Below are 12031 nucleotides of genomic sequence, written 5' to 3'. Positions count from 1 at the left end.
AAAGATTTTATTTATTTATTTGACAGACAGAGATCACAAGTAAGCAGAGAGGCAGGCAGAGAGAGAGGAGGAAGCAGGCTCCCTGCTGAGCAGAGAGCCTGATATAGTGCTCGATCCCAGGACCCTGAGATCATGACCTGAGCCAAAGGCAGAGGCTTTAACCCACTGAGCCACCCAGGTACCCCACATGCAATGATTTTAAACATAAAGTATGGATTATGTTTTCCTTCTACACTTCAAGAAACAGATACTATGATATAAATAATGCAATGCATTAGTACATAATGGACACAAATAATAATTAAGAAAATAAAATAATAATAATAATAGTAAAATAAAAACTACTGATAGAGTAATTGAAACAGAAGTTCCCCAAACAATACTTAACCTTTTCTACATGTGATGTGCTCTGCTGTTTTCTATTATATTGTCTGTAATAAACACTACAGTCCACTCCATTGTATTCACAACTTAATACTGTTCATTATCCCCACTCTGAAAGATACTGCTTTTATAGTTTATTGTACAAAATTATAATCCAGGGCCCCCTGGGTGGCTCAGTTGGTTGAGTGTCTGACTCTTGATTTTGGCTCAGGTCATGATCTTAGAGTTACGAGATTGAGCCCTGCATGCACACACTTTCTCTCTCTTAAGAAAAATTATAATCCAAGTGCTAATTTGCCATTTTTAAACGTATAAAAAAATTGAGAACCATCAGAACTCCCCTAATCATTAGAGTAACCACCGTGATGCTCATGCAGTTATGCATTCCCTGCTGAGATTGGACAAACTATGGCATCATTACCACATTGAATTTAAAGAAAATGTAAATAATGAAATGTAACTAAAACTTTATTTGCTACATTTATTGTAAGTCATTGGTCTGCATCTGGCATGTAACATATTTGCATATTAGCAGAATATACCCTGAGTCAAAATCTCCCAAAATATGTTCAAAACATAATAACCTCCAAATACCACTGGAGAAGAGGGGCTTGTCTCATTGCATTCTGCAGTGTATAACTGAATTCCCTTACCAGCCAGTGAATTCCACTTGAACAAGCCAAATTAAAAGGCTATGAGAAGACCTGCAATAAAGAAAATATTACCATTGTTTAACCCATTGTTTCCCAGTCCTGACCATGAATGCTTTCTCCAAAATACTTACTATCGTTGGGTTATGAGCACACTTTGAGAAAGCCATTGCTGACCAAAAGGAATAATTATGAGAGGAAATTTAAGGCATGATGGCAGTTAACTAAATTTGGTGGGTGGTATAGTACTTTTCTGTTCTACAATTAGTACACTATACAGAGTCCCACTAGCTCAAGTTTTCACAACCCTTTCCCTGTTCTCTCAGTCTAGATTGATGTAGTTAGATTTTTATTCTTTATGCTGTTGTTATGAGATTGTTTAATGTGAAACTTGAATGAATATTAATTATCTCAGTACTTTTTATTTATTTCATAAATTGTTTTCAAACTTAGGATTTCTCTGTTGAGGTAGTGGTGAAGGGAAAGGAATGTACACTAATCAAAGAATTAATAAAGACAAACAGAAGTGACTGGTACACTGCCTTAATTGCTATTTTAAGTTATATTGATACCATCCCACCCATTCAAAATTAAGTTTTATTTCCCCTACATGCATATAATTCTTAAAGGTCATTACATTTACCTTACAAAGTTCCATAACAAAGTTTACCCCATACCAAAGGAACAGTGCAAATTAAAAAGAGTCACATTCAGTATCTCCCACCCATCTTCTGTCAAAACTTTGTTTTTTATCTTGTGATGTTTCCTTCTATACTCAAATATGGTCCACATTTGAGTCTAAAAAATAGTTACGTTTTAATGGGGTAACTATCCACCGTAACTTCTTTTATTTTGTTTTGACTTTTTATTGTAGAACATTTCAAACGTAACAAAAATAAGATAGTAAAATGAACGCCATGTATCTGTCACACATTTTTATTTTTTAATTTTAAATCCAGTATAGATAACATAAAGTATTACATATTTTTAATAATCGCTCCTATTTTACCTTTCTTGTTAATCTTCCAAATGTTTTTGACTGGGATATTTTAAAGCCAAGTCTACATATTTCAGTATGTATCTTGAACAGATAAGGACTTAATATCTAGTAATTTTTCAGATATTAATGATTATAATTGGTTTATTTGAGTCGGGATTTAAAAGACATCTGCTCATTGCATTTTGTTGGTATGTCTCTTATACGCTTGCTTTTCTGACTTAAAATGCCTACAGAACAAAACGTGAACATAGTGACAGCAATGCCATCATATAGCCTTCCTATTCCCCCCAAACTGAGTGTTCAGGTTATTTCTCTGTTGCTGCAAACCACTGCAATAAATGTCCTTATATGCTTATTCTTGCACATTTGTGTTTTTATTTCTGCAGAATATATTCCTACAGATTAGACAAGTCAAATTATGTGTACATTTTAGAGTTTTAAGATTATGCCAAATTTTGAAATAGTCAGTTTACATTCTCATCATTAATGTATGAGAGTGCTCATTCCCCATACCATCACCAGGAGGAAAAAATAAGGACTTCCTTTGGAGCCACGATGGAATAGCCAATTTAAACAGAGACTGTTATCCCCAACAAAAGAGATACAAATTAAGTGAGCACTATGATTGCACCAACTTTCTACCTGGAGACACATTCTAAATAATGAGAAAAGTTATCCCAGACAGAGCATGCTGGTCAGACCATGTTGAGAAGATGGACTCAAAGAGATTGATGTGTCTGGAAGTTGCAGAATGGTTCCAGAGAGAAGGAAGCTGTGCAGAGAATTTCAGAAATGTGTGAAAGTTCCTCTTCAGTCTTTCCAAATATTAAGTACTACATGTATAGGGTGTGACTCTACAAGATGGAGCAAAGTATTATCAGAGTGCTGCAAGTTGTAAAATGCCCAGAGCTGACACAGGGCAGAGATACTCTAATTCTGACCCAGATGATCACCCATAGCATTCAGTAGATAGCCCAGAAGAGTCACACAATAGGAGTAGAGGTCAGCTATCTCTAAAGCACTTTAGACCTGTCCTAAACTGCTTTTTTAAAGTTTCAAAAGAATCAAGCAAGTAACCTAGCTGCCTACAGAGCAGAGCTCAACACTCTAAAATAAATGTAACAATAGCCATCATTCAAAAATGTGAATGTCACAATGTCCAGTATTTATATAAAGAAGGCAAAAAAGAAAAAAAAAGTAACACAAAACTAGGGAAAAAATCAATCAGTTGGCCAACTGAAATGTCAGGAGAAATGGTATCAATATAAAATTACAAAAGCTTTTATGCTCAATATGCTTAAGAATTTTTTAAAATCACAACATAATGAGGTCAGATATGGAGGATACCAAATGGAATTTCTTGAAAAGAAAAATATCTGAGAAGAAAATTTTATTGGAGATTAAACACAAAGAAAAGAAAAATTCAATGAAACTTGAAAACATACCTGGAAAAATGAAGTGCAGGGAGAAAAAGACTGAAAGAAAAGAACCTCAGTAACCTGTGGGCAAACATAAAGCAGGATACAACATATGCAAATGAGATGTCAGCAAGATGGTAGAATTGGCTGTCCTGGACCCTTTCCCCACCATCAACAATTTAGCAATTCATGGGAAAATTCCCTTTGCGAGAAATCCAGGAACTGACGAAAGGCTTCTGCACCCAGGGAGAATGCAAAGCCAGACTCATCAAAACCCAGAGAGTAATATGGGATCCCTCCCACCAGAGTCCTGATATATGGTGTAATACCGTATGATCAGTGAGAGACCATCTGGCTACAAGCTTCACCCAGGGGAGAGAAGGGGATGATTTACTCATCCTCTACCTCACATTTCCTGAAGAAGCTCAAACACTGATTTTGGTGCCAGTTGTGGAGTTTTGACAGGTTCAGTAAAATCTAATCACTGGGTGAAAATAAAGATGGTGAGTCGGGCTGGTGGATCTTAACTCTATTCAGCACAGAGCAAACAGTTGAAAAATCCTAGCCCTCAGCTTCCCCATGGGGAAGAAAAGAGTTCATCTATGTGGCCAACATCCCAATGTTGCCATAGCTGCCCAACAAACTGGTATTTGACTTAGTGTCAGGGCTCTGACAGGGCTGGCATAGTCTATCCACCTGCGGGAGAATAGAGACAATGGCTTCAACTGATAAATGCCGCAAACCTCCAATTGTAAGTCAGCACAGAGGGAGTGTGCAAAATTAATAGGTGCCCACTTCTTCCTGGGGAAAGGAAGAGTACCAATGGGTTCCCAGATAAAGATGGAGACTGGCAGAGAATTTTAAAATATGACTCAACTACATATTGGATACAAGAGATACATTTTATTTTTATTTTTTTAAAGATTTTATTTATTCAACAGTGAAAGAGAGAGATCACAAGTAGGCAGAGAAGCAGGCAGAGAGAGAGAGAGGAGGAAGCAGGCTCCCCATTGTGCAGAGAGCCTGATGCAGGGCTCAATCCAAGGACCCTGAGATCACGACCTGAGCCAAAGGCAGAGACTTAACCCACTGAGCCACCCAGGTGCCCAGGAGATACATTTTAGATTCAAATATTAAATACTAAACGAAAGGACAGAAAAAGATATACCATGCAAACAGCAACCATAACAGAACTGGAGTGGGTATACTATCAAATCAATTAGACATGAAGACAAAATTACCAGAGACAAAGAAGTACATTTTATTATCAAAAAAGGTTAATCCAGTTTTAAGGGTCAGTGACCTTGGCTGGGTTAGAGACCTGAGGGCACTGTCCTACTCCTGGAAAACAGGCAGACAAACAACGTGGATGAAGATGGCATGATTTGAGGCATGTCTAAGGAACCTGAGGGGTGGGGAGGTAATTGCTCTTGGTGTGCATCTATAACAGATGGCATTCACAGAGATGCCTCTCCAGAGACCAAAGAGCTGGCAGGTGATGTTTCCCTCCCTTGCTCCTCAGCAAAAACACAGAGAGCTACCTGACCAGGGCAGCTTAGCTCCATCACTGGCTGTCTAGCCTGCTTGCTCCAAATCCCAGACCCCTGCACTCTGGTGCAACTGCCCTTCTTGATCAAAGATGCATCTGGCCCAGTGCAGCAAGACCCTCCCTCCAAAGACCAACACAACCCCTGCCTACACCATGTTCCTAAAGTTTGCAGTTTTAAAAGTCAGCAGGCTTGGCTGGGATAGACCCAGGGGGGCACTGCTCTGCTCCTGGAGAGAAGGCAGGCAAATAACACTGAGACAGACTGTGTGACCTGAAAAATGCCTGGGATGCACAGCAGGGATATTATTTGCTCTTCTGGGAGTGCTTCTCTGAGAGCAGCAAGCATGGAGACTTCTCTCCAGGGACAAAAAAGCTGGCTAGCACCATTTTTCTCCCCCACTGCTCAGCATAAGTACAGAATGACCTGTAGTAAACAGCATAGTCCCAACACTGGCTGACTAACCTCCTTATACCAAGTCCCTGCACTTGGACAGTACTGACCTTCTTGGGAAAGTGTGCCTCAGTCCCAGTACAACAAGTCCCTTCCCCAGAACACCAGCAGAAAACGCCATCCACACCATGTCTCCTGACCACAGAGTTCTGCAAGGCATCAGTTCTATTGGAAGTAGCATCAGGTCTCATTTAACAGGTAGACCAGAGCACACCTCATTAAAATTCGCCACACTCTGGACAAGGTCCAAACACTGCCCACTGCAGGCAAGGAGAACCTCTGCAGATGCCTGGCCTGAAGGACAGAGCAGCCAAAACACAGCAACAGAGTGCATGCAGCACACACCAGAGACAGTCCCTGAAGCATCCCCACTTAACACCCCACCTACATCAATGGAGAGATCATCCAATCAGAAATTCAACAAGGAAATAGCAGCTTTGAATGACACACTGGACCAGATGAACGTATCAGATATATTCAGAACATTTCATCCTAAAGTAACAGAATACACATTATTTTTGAGTGGACGTGGGACATTCTCCAGAATAGATCACATACTAGGTCACAAATTAGGCCTCAACAAATAAAAAAAGGTTGAGATCATGTCGTGCATAATTTCTGACCATAATGCTATGAAATCTGAAATCAACCACAAGAAAAAATTAGGAAAGACCACAAATACATGGAAGTTAAAAAACATGCTACCAAACAATGAATGGATCAACCAGGAAATCAAAGAAAAAAATAAAAAAATACATGGAAATAAATGAAAATGAAAACACAATGGCCCCAAACCTTTGGAATGCAATGAAAGTGGTCTTAAGAAGGAAGCCTATGAATTGCACTACTGGGTATTTACCCCAAAGATACAGATGTAGTGAAAAGAAGGGCCATCTGTCCCCCAATGTTTATAGCAGCAATGGCCACAGTCGCCAAACTGTGGAAAGAACCAAGATGCCCTTCAACGGACGAATGGATAAGGAAAATGTGGTCCATATATACTATGGAGTATTATGCCTCCATCAGAAAGGATGAATACCCAACTTTTGTAGCAACATGGACGGGACTGGAAGAGATTATGCTGAGTGAAAAAAGTCAAGCAGAGAGAATCAATTATCATATGGTTTCACTTATTTGTGGAGCATAACAAATAACATGGAGGACATGGGGAGATGGAGAGGAGAAGGGAGTTGACAGAAATTGGAAGGGGAGATGAACCACGAGAGACTATGGACTCTGAAAAACAATCTGAGGGTTTTGAAGGGGCAGGGGGTGGGAGGTTGGGGAAGCCAGGTGGCGGATATTATGGAGGGCACATATTGCATGGAGCACTGGGTGTGGTGCATAAACAATGGATTCTATTATGCTAAAAAAAAAAAAAAAAGAAGGAAGCCTATGTAGTAATACAGGCCTACCTCAAGAAGTAAAAAAAGAAATCTCAAATAAATTACCCCACCTTATGCCAAAAAGAGCTAGAAAAAGAAGAACCAATGAAGCCTAAAGTCAGCAGAAGGGAAATAATAAAGATTAGAGGAGAAATAAATGATATTGAAACAAAAAGGAACAAATTGATAAAACCAGAAGATGACTCTGAAAAATTAATAAAATTGATAACCCCCTAACTAGACTTATTAAAAACAGAAAGGGCCTAAGAAATAAAATCATAAATGAGAGAGGAGAAATAATAACAACAACAACCAAAAAACCCCACAGAAATACAGTTACAAGAGACTATTATGAAAAACTATAGGTCAACAAATAGGACAACTTGGAAGAAATGGATAAATTCCTAAAAACACATAAACTACCAAAACTGAAACAGGAAGAAATAGAAAACTTGAACAGACTGATAACCAGCAAATAAATTGAATCAGTAATCAAAAAAAACTCCCAACAAACAAAAGTCCAGGACCAGATGGCTTTACAAGTTAATTCTACCAAACATTTATTGTTTAAAAAATAAAAATTAAATTTTATTTAAATTAAATTTTAAATTAATTTTAATTATATATATATACATATACATATATACACATGTGTGTGTGTGTGTATTTGTATGTATATATATTTTCCAAAGCTGTTTTACCATTCAAATTCCCACTGGCAGTGTATAAGATCCAGCTCCTCCTCACTCTTGCCAACATGTGATATAATCAGCTTTTTATTTTTTTTTCAAGATTTTATTTACTTATTTGACAGACAATGATCACAAGTAGGCAGAGAAGCCAGCAGAGAGAGGAAGGGAAGCAGGCTCCCCGCTGAGCAGAGAACCTGAGGTGGGTCTCTATCCCAGGACCCTGGGATCATGACCTGAACTGAAGGCAGAGGCTTTAACCCACTGAGCCACCCAGGCGCCTCTATAGTCAGCTTTTTAAATGCTAACTATACTCATAGGTGTATACTATTAGCTTATTTTGCTGTAATTTGCATTTCAGTAATAGCACGATGTTGAATATCTTTTCATGTGCTTATTTGACATCTGCATATGTTCTTTAGTTATATATCTGTTCAAATCTTTTGCTCATTTAAAAATCAGGGTAGGGGTGCCTGGGCGGCTCAGTGGGTTAAGCCACTGCCTTAGGCTCAGGTCATGATCTCAGGGTCCTGAGATCTAGTCCCGCATCGGGCTCTCTGCTCAGCAGGGAGCCTGCTTCCTCCTCTCTCTCTCTGCCTGCCTCTCTGCTTCCTCCTCTCTCTCTCTGCCTGCCTCTCTGCCTACTTGTGATCTCTGCCTGTCAAATAAATAAATTAAATCTTTAAAAAAAATAAAATATAATAAAAATCAGGGTATTTGTTTTATTATTAAGTTAAAAATTTTTTATGTTCAAATCCTTTATCAGATATGATTGGAAACTATTTCCCCCAGTTGGTGACTAATCTTTTCATTTTAATGGTTTCTATTGAAGAGTTTTCAATTTTCATGAATTATTATCAACTTGTTCTTTAAGGATCACACTTTCAGTAGAACATTTAAAAAAAAAAAAGTTCTGCCTAACCCAATGTTCTGGACGTTTGGTTTTAGGCTTTACATTTTACTTATTTTTTATATGGTGTGGCATATAAATCAAAGTTATTTTTTTGCATATGCATACCTAATTCATCCCAGCACTATTTGTTGAAAAGACTATCTTTAACCCACGAAACTGCCTTTTTGCTTTGTCACAAGTCAGTCCTCCACATATGTATGTGTCTATTTCTGGACTGTATTCTGTTCTGTTGACCTATTTGTCCATCTTGATGGCATAATACACAGTCTTGATTACTTTAACTTCATAATATGTCTTCAACTTAGATAGTCCATGTCCTTCAATTTTGTTCTTTTTCAAGATTGTTTTGCTTTTCTAGATCCTTTGCATATCTATGAATCAGTTTCCATAAAACAAAACAAAACAAAACGCTTCTTGATATTCTGGTTGGCACTTTATCAAATCTACGTGTCAATTTGGAAAGAACTGACATCGTAACAATATTGACTATTCCAATCTCTAAACATGGTGTATCTCTGTTTATTTAGGTCTTCTTTAAGTTCTCTTGGAAGTGCTTTTTAGCTTTTCTGGTATCCTTCTTTTTCCAAGTTTATCACTCAGTGTTTCACACTCTGTGATGTCATAACTGGCACTTGGTTTCTTTTGAAATTGAAGTTTCAGGGGCGCCTGGGTGGCTCAGTGGTTAAGCCGCTGCCTTCGGCTCAGGTCATGATCTCAGGGTCCTGGGATCGAGTCCCGCATCGGGCTCTCTGCTCAGCAGGGAGCCTGCTTCCTCCTCTCTCTCTCTCTCTGCCTGCCTCTCTGCCTACTTGTGATTTCTCTCTGTCAAATAAATAAATAAAATCTTTGAAATTGAAGTTTCAGATTGTTCATTGCTAGCAAAAAGAAAATTTGATTTATGTATATTAATCTGTATCCAATAACCTCACTAAACTCACTTATTAGTACTAGTAGCTTATTTGTAGATGCCATAGACATTCATTTGTTAATAAAGATAGTTATAGGTCTTCCTTTCCAATCTGGATACCCCCTCCAGGCTTTCCCCCTCTTTATTGCCCTGGCTAGAGCCTCCAGTACAATACTTAGTGGAAGTCAAGACATCTTTTTCTTTCTCCTGATCTTAGGTCTTTCAGCATTAAGTATGATGCTAGCTGTAGAATTTTCAGATACTCTTTATTGGTTGAGGAAATCCCCTTCTCTTTTTCTTAGGGGATGTCTTCTCATTAATGGATGTTAAATGTCCAATACTTATTTCCTAGATGCCAGAAATAAACTTTGCCATTAGGTGCTGCATATTTTTCTATTCCTAAAAATATTCTTGATCTTTGTTTGGAATACTGTTATTTGGAAAGTTTTATTCTTTTGGAGTTTTCTTGTAAGCATTGTTAAGTGGGATCAAAGTAGTGGTTAGTCTGTGGCAAATTTTCACCTATTAAGGTAAAATCCTCTGAGTACTCTACTTCATTATGTGAGGTCAGGTTGTCCACTTTGACTGTTGGGAGCAGGAATTACATCAGGACCTCTGTGAGTTCTGAGAATTGTTCCCTCCAATTCTTTCAGGTGGTGATATCCCCCTGGCTTCAGGTAGTTTCCTCACATAAATGTATTGATTAGTATTTAGCTGAACTTAAGGGAAATCTTCTGCTGATCTCAGGACATCTTTGGTGTTCTGTCCTGTAAACTCAGACCACATTGGCCTCATCATCCCATCATCAACAAGAGGGAACAACTGGGCTCTGCCTGGTTATCCCTCCCATTCATAAGCTGGGCAATCATAGGGCTAACCTCATGATCTTTGGATATCACTGTCCTTCACTGGAATTGGACACTTCAAGGTGTTCAGTGTTTTGAAAACCATGGTTTCACCTATAACGTTTTAGTTATTTGGCCAATTTCTCCATCTTGGCCAGTGGCAATCAACTGTTCACTCTTTTAAAGTTGACTGTTGATTAACAGAATTAATGAACTTAATGCAAATAGAGAACACTATTCCTTTATAGTTATATTTAAAATACTTTCTCTTATGAAATAGTCTTAGCTGTTTTCTAAAAATGTTATTTTTGTCTTTTGTTGTAAAGTCATCAATCCATCTGGAACACATTTTTATTGTATTATTTCACAGTTGCCCAATTGCATTCTTTTTTTTTTTTAAAGATTTTATTTATTTATTTGACAGACAGAGATCACAAGCAGACAGAGAGGCAGGCAGAGAGAGAGGGGAGGAAGCAGGCTCCCCGCTGAGCAGAGAGCCCGACGTGGGGCTCAATCCCAGGACCCTGGGATCATGACCGGAGCCAAAGGCAGCGGCCCAACCCACTGAGCCACCCAGGCACCCCACCCAATTGCATTCTTAAATGGATACTCAGTTGTTCTAGAACAATTTATTGAAGAGGTGTTTATTCCCCCGAGCTCTGCATTTCTGCCTCAATATCTCAAGTGCCCCTGTAAGCATGGATCTATTTCTCAGATCCTGTTTGGTTTCACTGGTCTATTTATCCATATATATGATACCATATTGTATTATTATCTATACACTTATGTTTTAGTGTATATTGAATGTCCTCCCACGTTGTTCTTATTCAAGTGTCTTGCTTGTTTATGACACTTTGTATTTCCATATAAACTTTTAAATCAGCTGGTTGTTTAAAAATTTTTCTGTTGTGATTTTTCTATTGAGTTTGCTTGATCTCTAGTTTGATAACTAGCAACTCTACAATATTGATTCTTCCACACATTGAGGTATACAGCTAACTTTATCCAAGTCTCTAATTTTCCCTCAATATGCTTTTATAGTTTTCTGTATAGACGTTTTAAACACTTTTTTAAAAAAAAGATTTTATTTATTTATTTGACACACAGAGGGAGATACTGAGACAGAGAGCAAGCAAAAGCAGGAGGAACAGTAGGCTCCCAACTGAGGAAGGACCCCAATGTGGGGCTCCATCTCAGGACCCTGGGATCATAACCTGAGCCAAAGGCAGTTGCTTAACCCACTGAGCCACCCAGGCACCCCAAACATCTTTTGTTCTATTTATTACTATCAGTTTTTAATGCTGTTGTAAATGTCCATTTAAAATTTTTTTTCTTTCCTTAATAGGAGAACCAAGAGAAGACTCCTACAATTTTGAAACACAAACGTCTTCCACGTGCCTACTTTTACCTTATTAAACAGCTTCTACCTTGCTGCTGGATCCTAGGAGAGACTGCATGGCTAGCCATAGGACAATATATGCCCGCACCTGTTGAATCATTCATCATTAACTGGTTGGTGATATTTGTTCTTTCAATACATGACCTTATGTCTGAACCTGCCCTTTTGACATTGGGGGCCCTTCAGGCTACTGACAAAGAGGAAAGGAAATATGTCAAGGAATGATATCCATAGATTTGCTACCCACTAACAAAAATTTATGATTACAATAGCAACTCCAAAGAGAGGGGATGAATAAAAGCTCAGATCCTTCAGGATTGGAGGTTTTTAATCAACCCAAAGAGAACTCCCAGATGAAAGTATAGTAAAATGTTGGTAGTAGATTTAGGTAGTGGGCATACAGAATTTACTGTAATATTCTTTTGGCTTTTCTGTATGTTT

At 38.3% G+C, this 12031-nt stretch overlaps 1 protein-coding gene across 4 annotated transcripts in view; it reads left to right on the top strand.

Moving 5' to 3' along the window:
- Positions 1-12031, top strand: part of LOC106003388 (zinc finger protein 345) — an 86031-nt gene that overhangs the window by 23902 nt on the left and 50098 nt on the right. For 3 of the 4 annotated variants that reach the window (XR_006605666.1, XR_006605667.1, XR_006605668.1), the window contains exon 2: positions 11537-11703. The exons of the other annotated variant lie outside the window; for it this stretch is intronic. The gene's annotated coding sequence lies outside the window, so the exon portion shown is untranslated. The remainder of the gene's footprint in view (positions 1-11536; positions 11704-12031) is intronic. 4 annotated transcript variants of the gene reach the window in all.

The sequence above is a fragment of the Mustela putorius genome, unplaced genomic scaffold (assembly GCF_011764305.1).
Source record: "Mustela putorius furo isolate JIRA1106 unplaced genomic scaffold, ASM1176430v1.1 tig00000174_pilon_pilon_pilon, whole genome shotgun sequence".
Classification (NCBI taxonomy): domain Eukaryota; kingdom Metazoa; phylum Chordata; class Mammalia; order Carnivora; family Mustelidae; genus Mustela; species Mustela putorius.
Note: the sequence above shows the minus strand (reverse complement) of the source record. Positions and strands in the feature narration are given on the sequence as shown.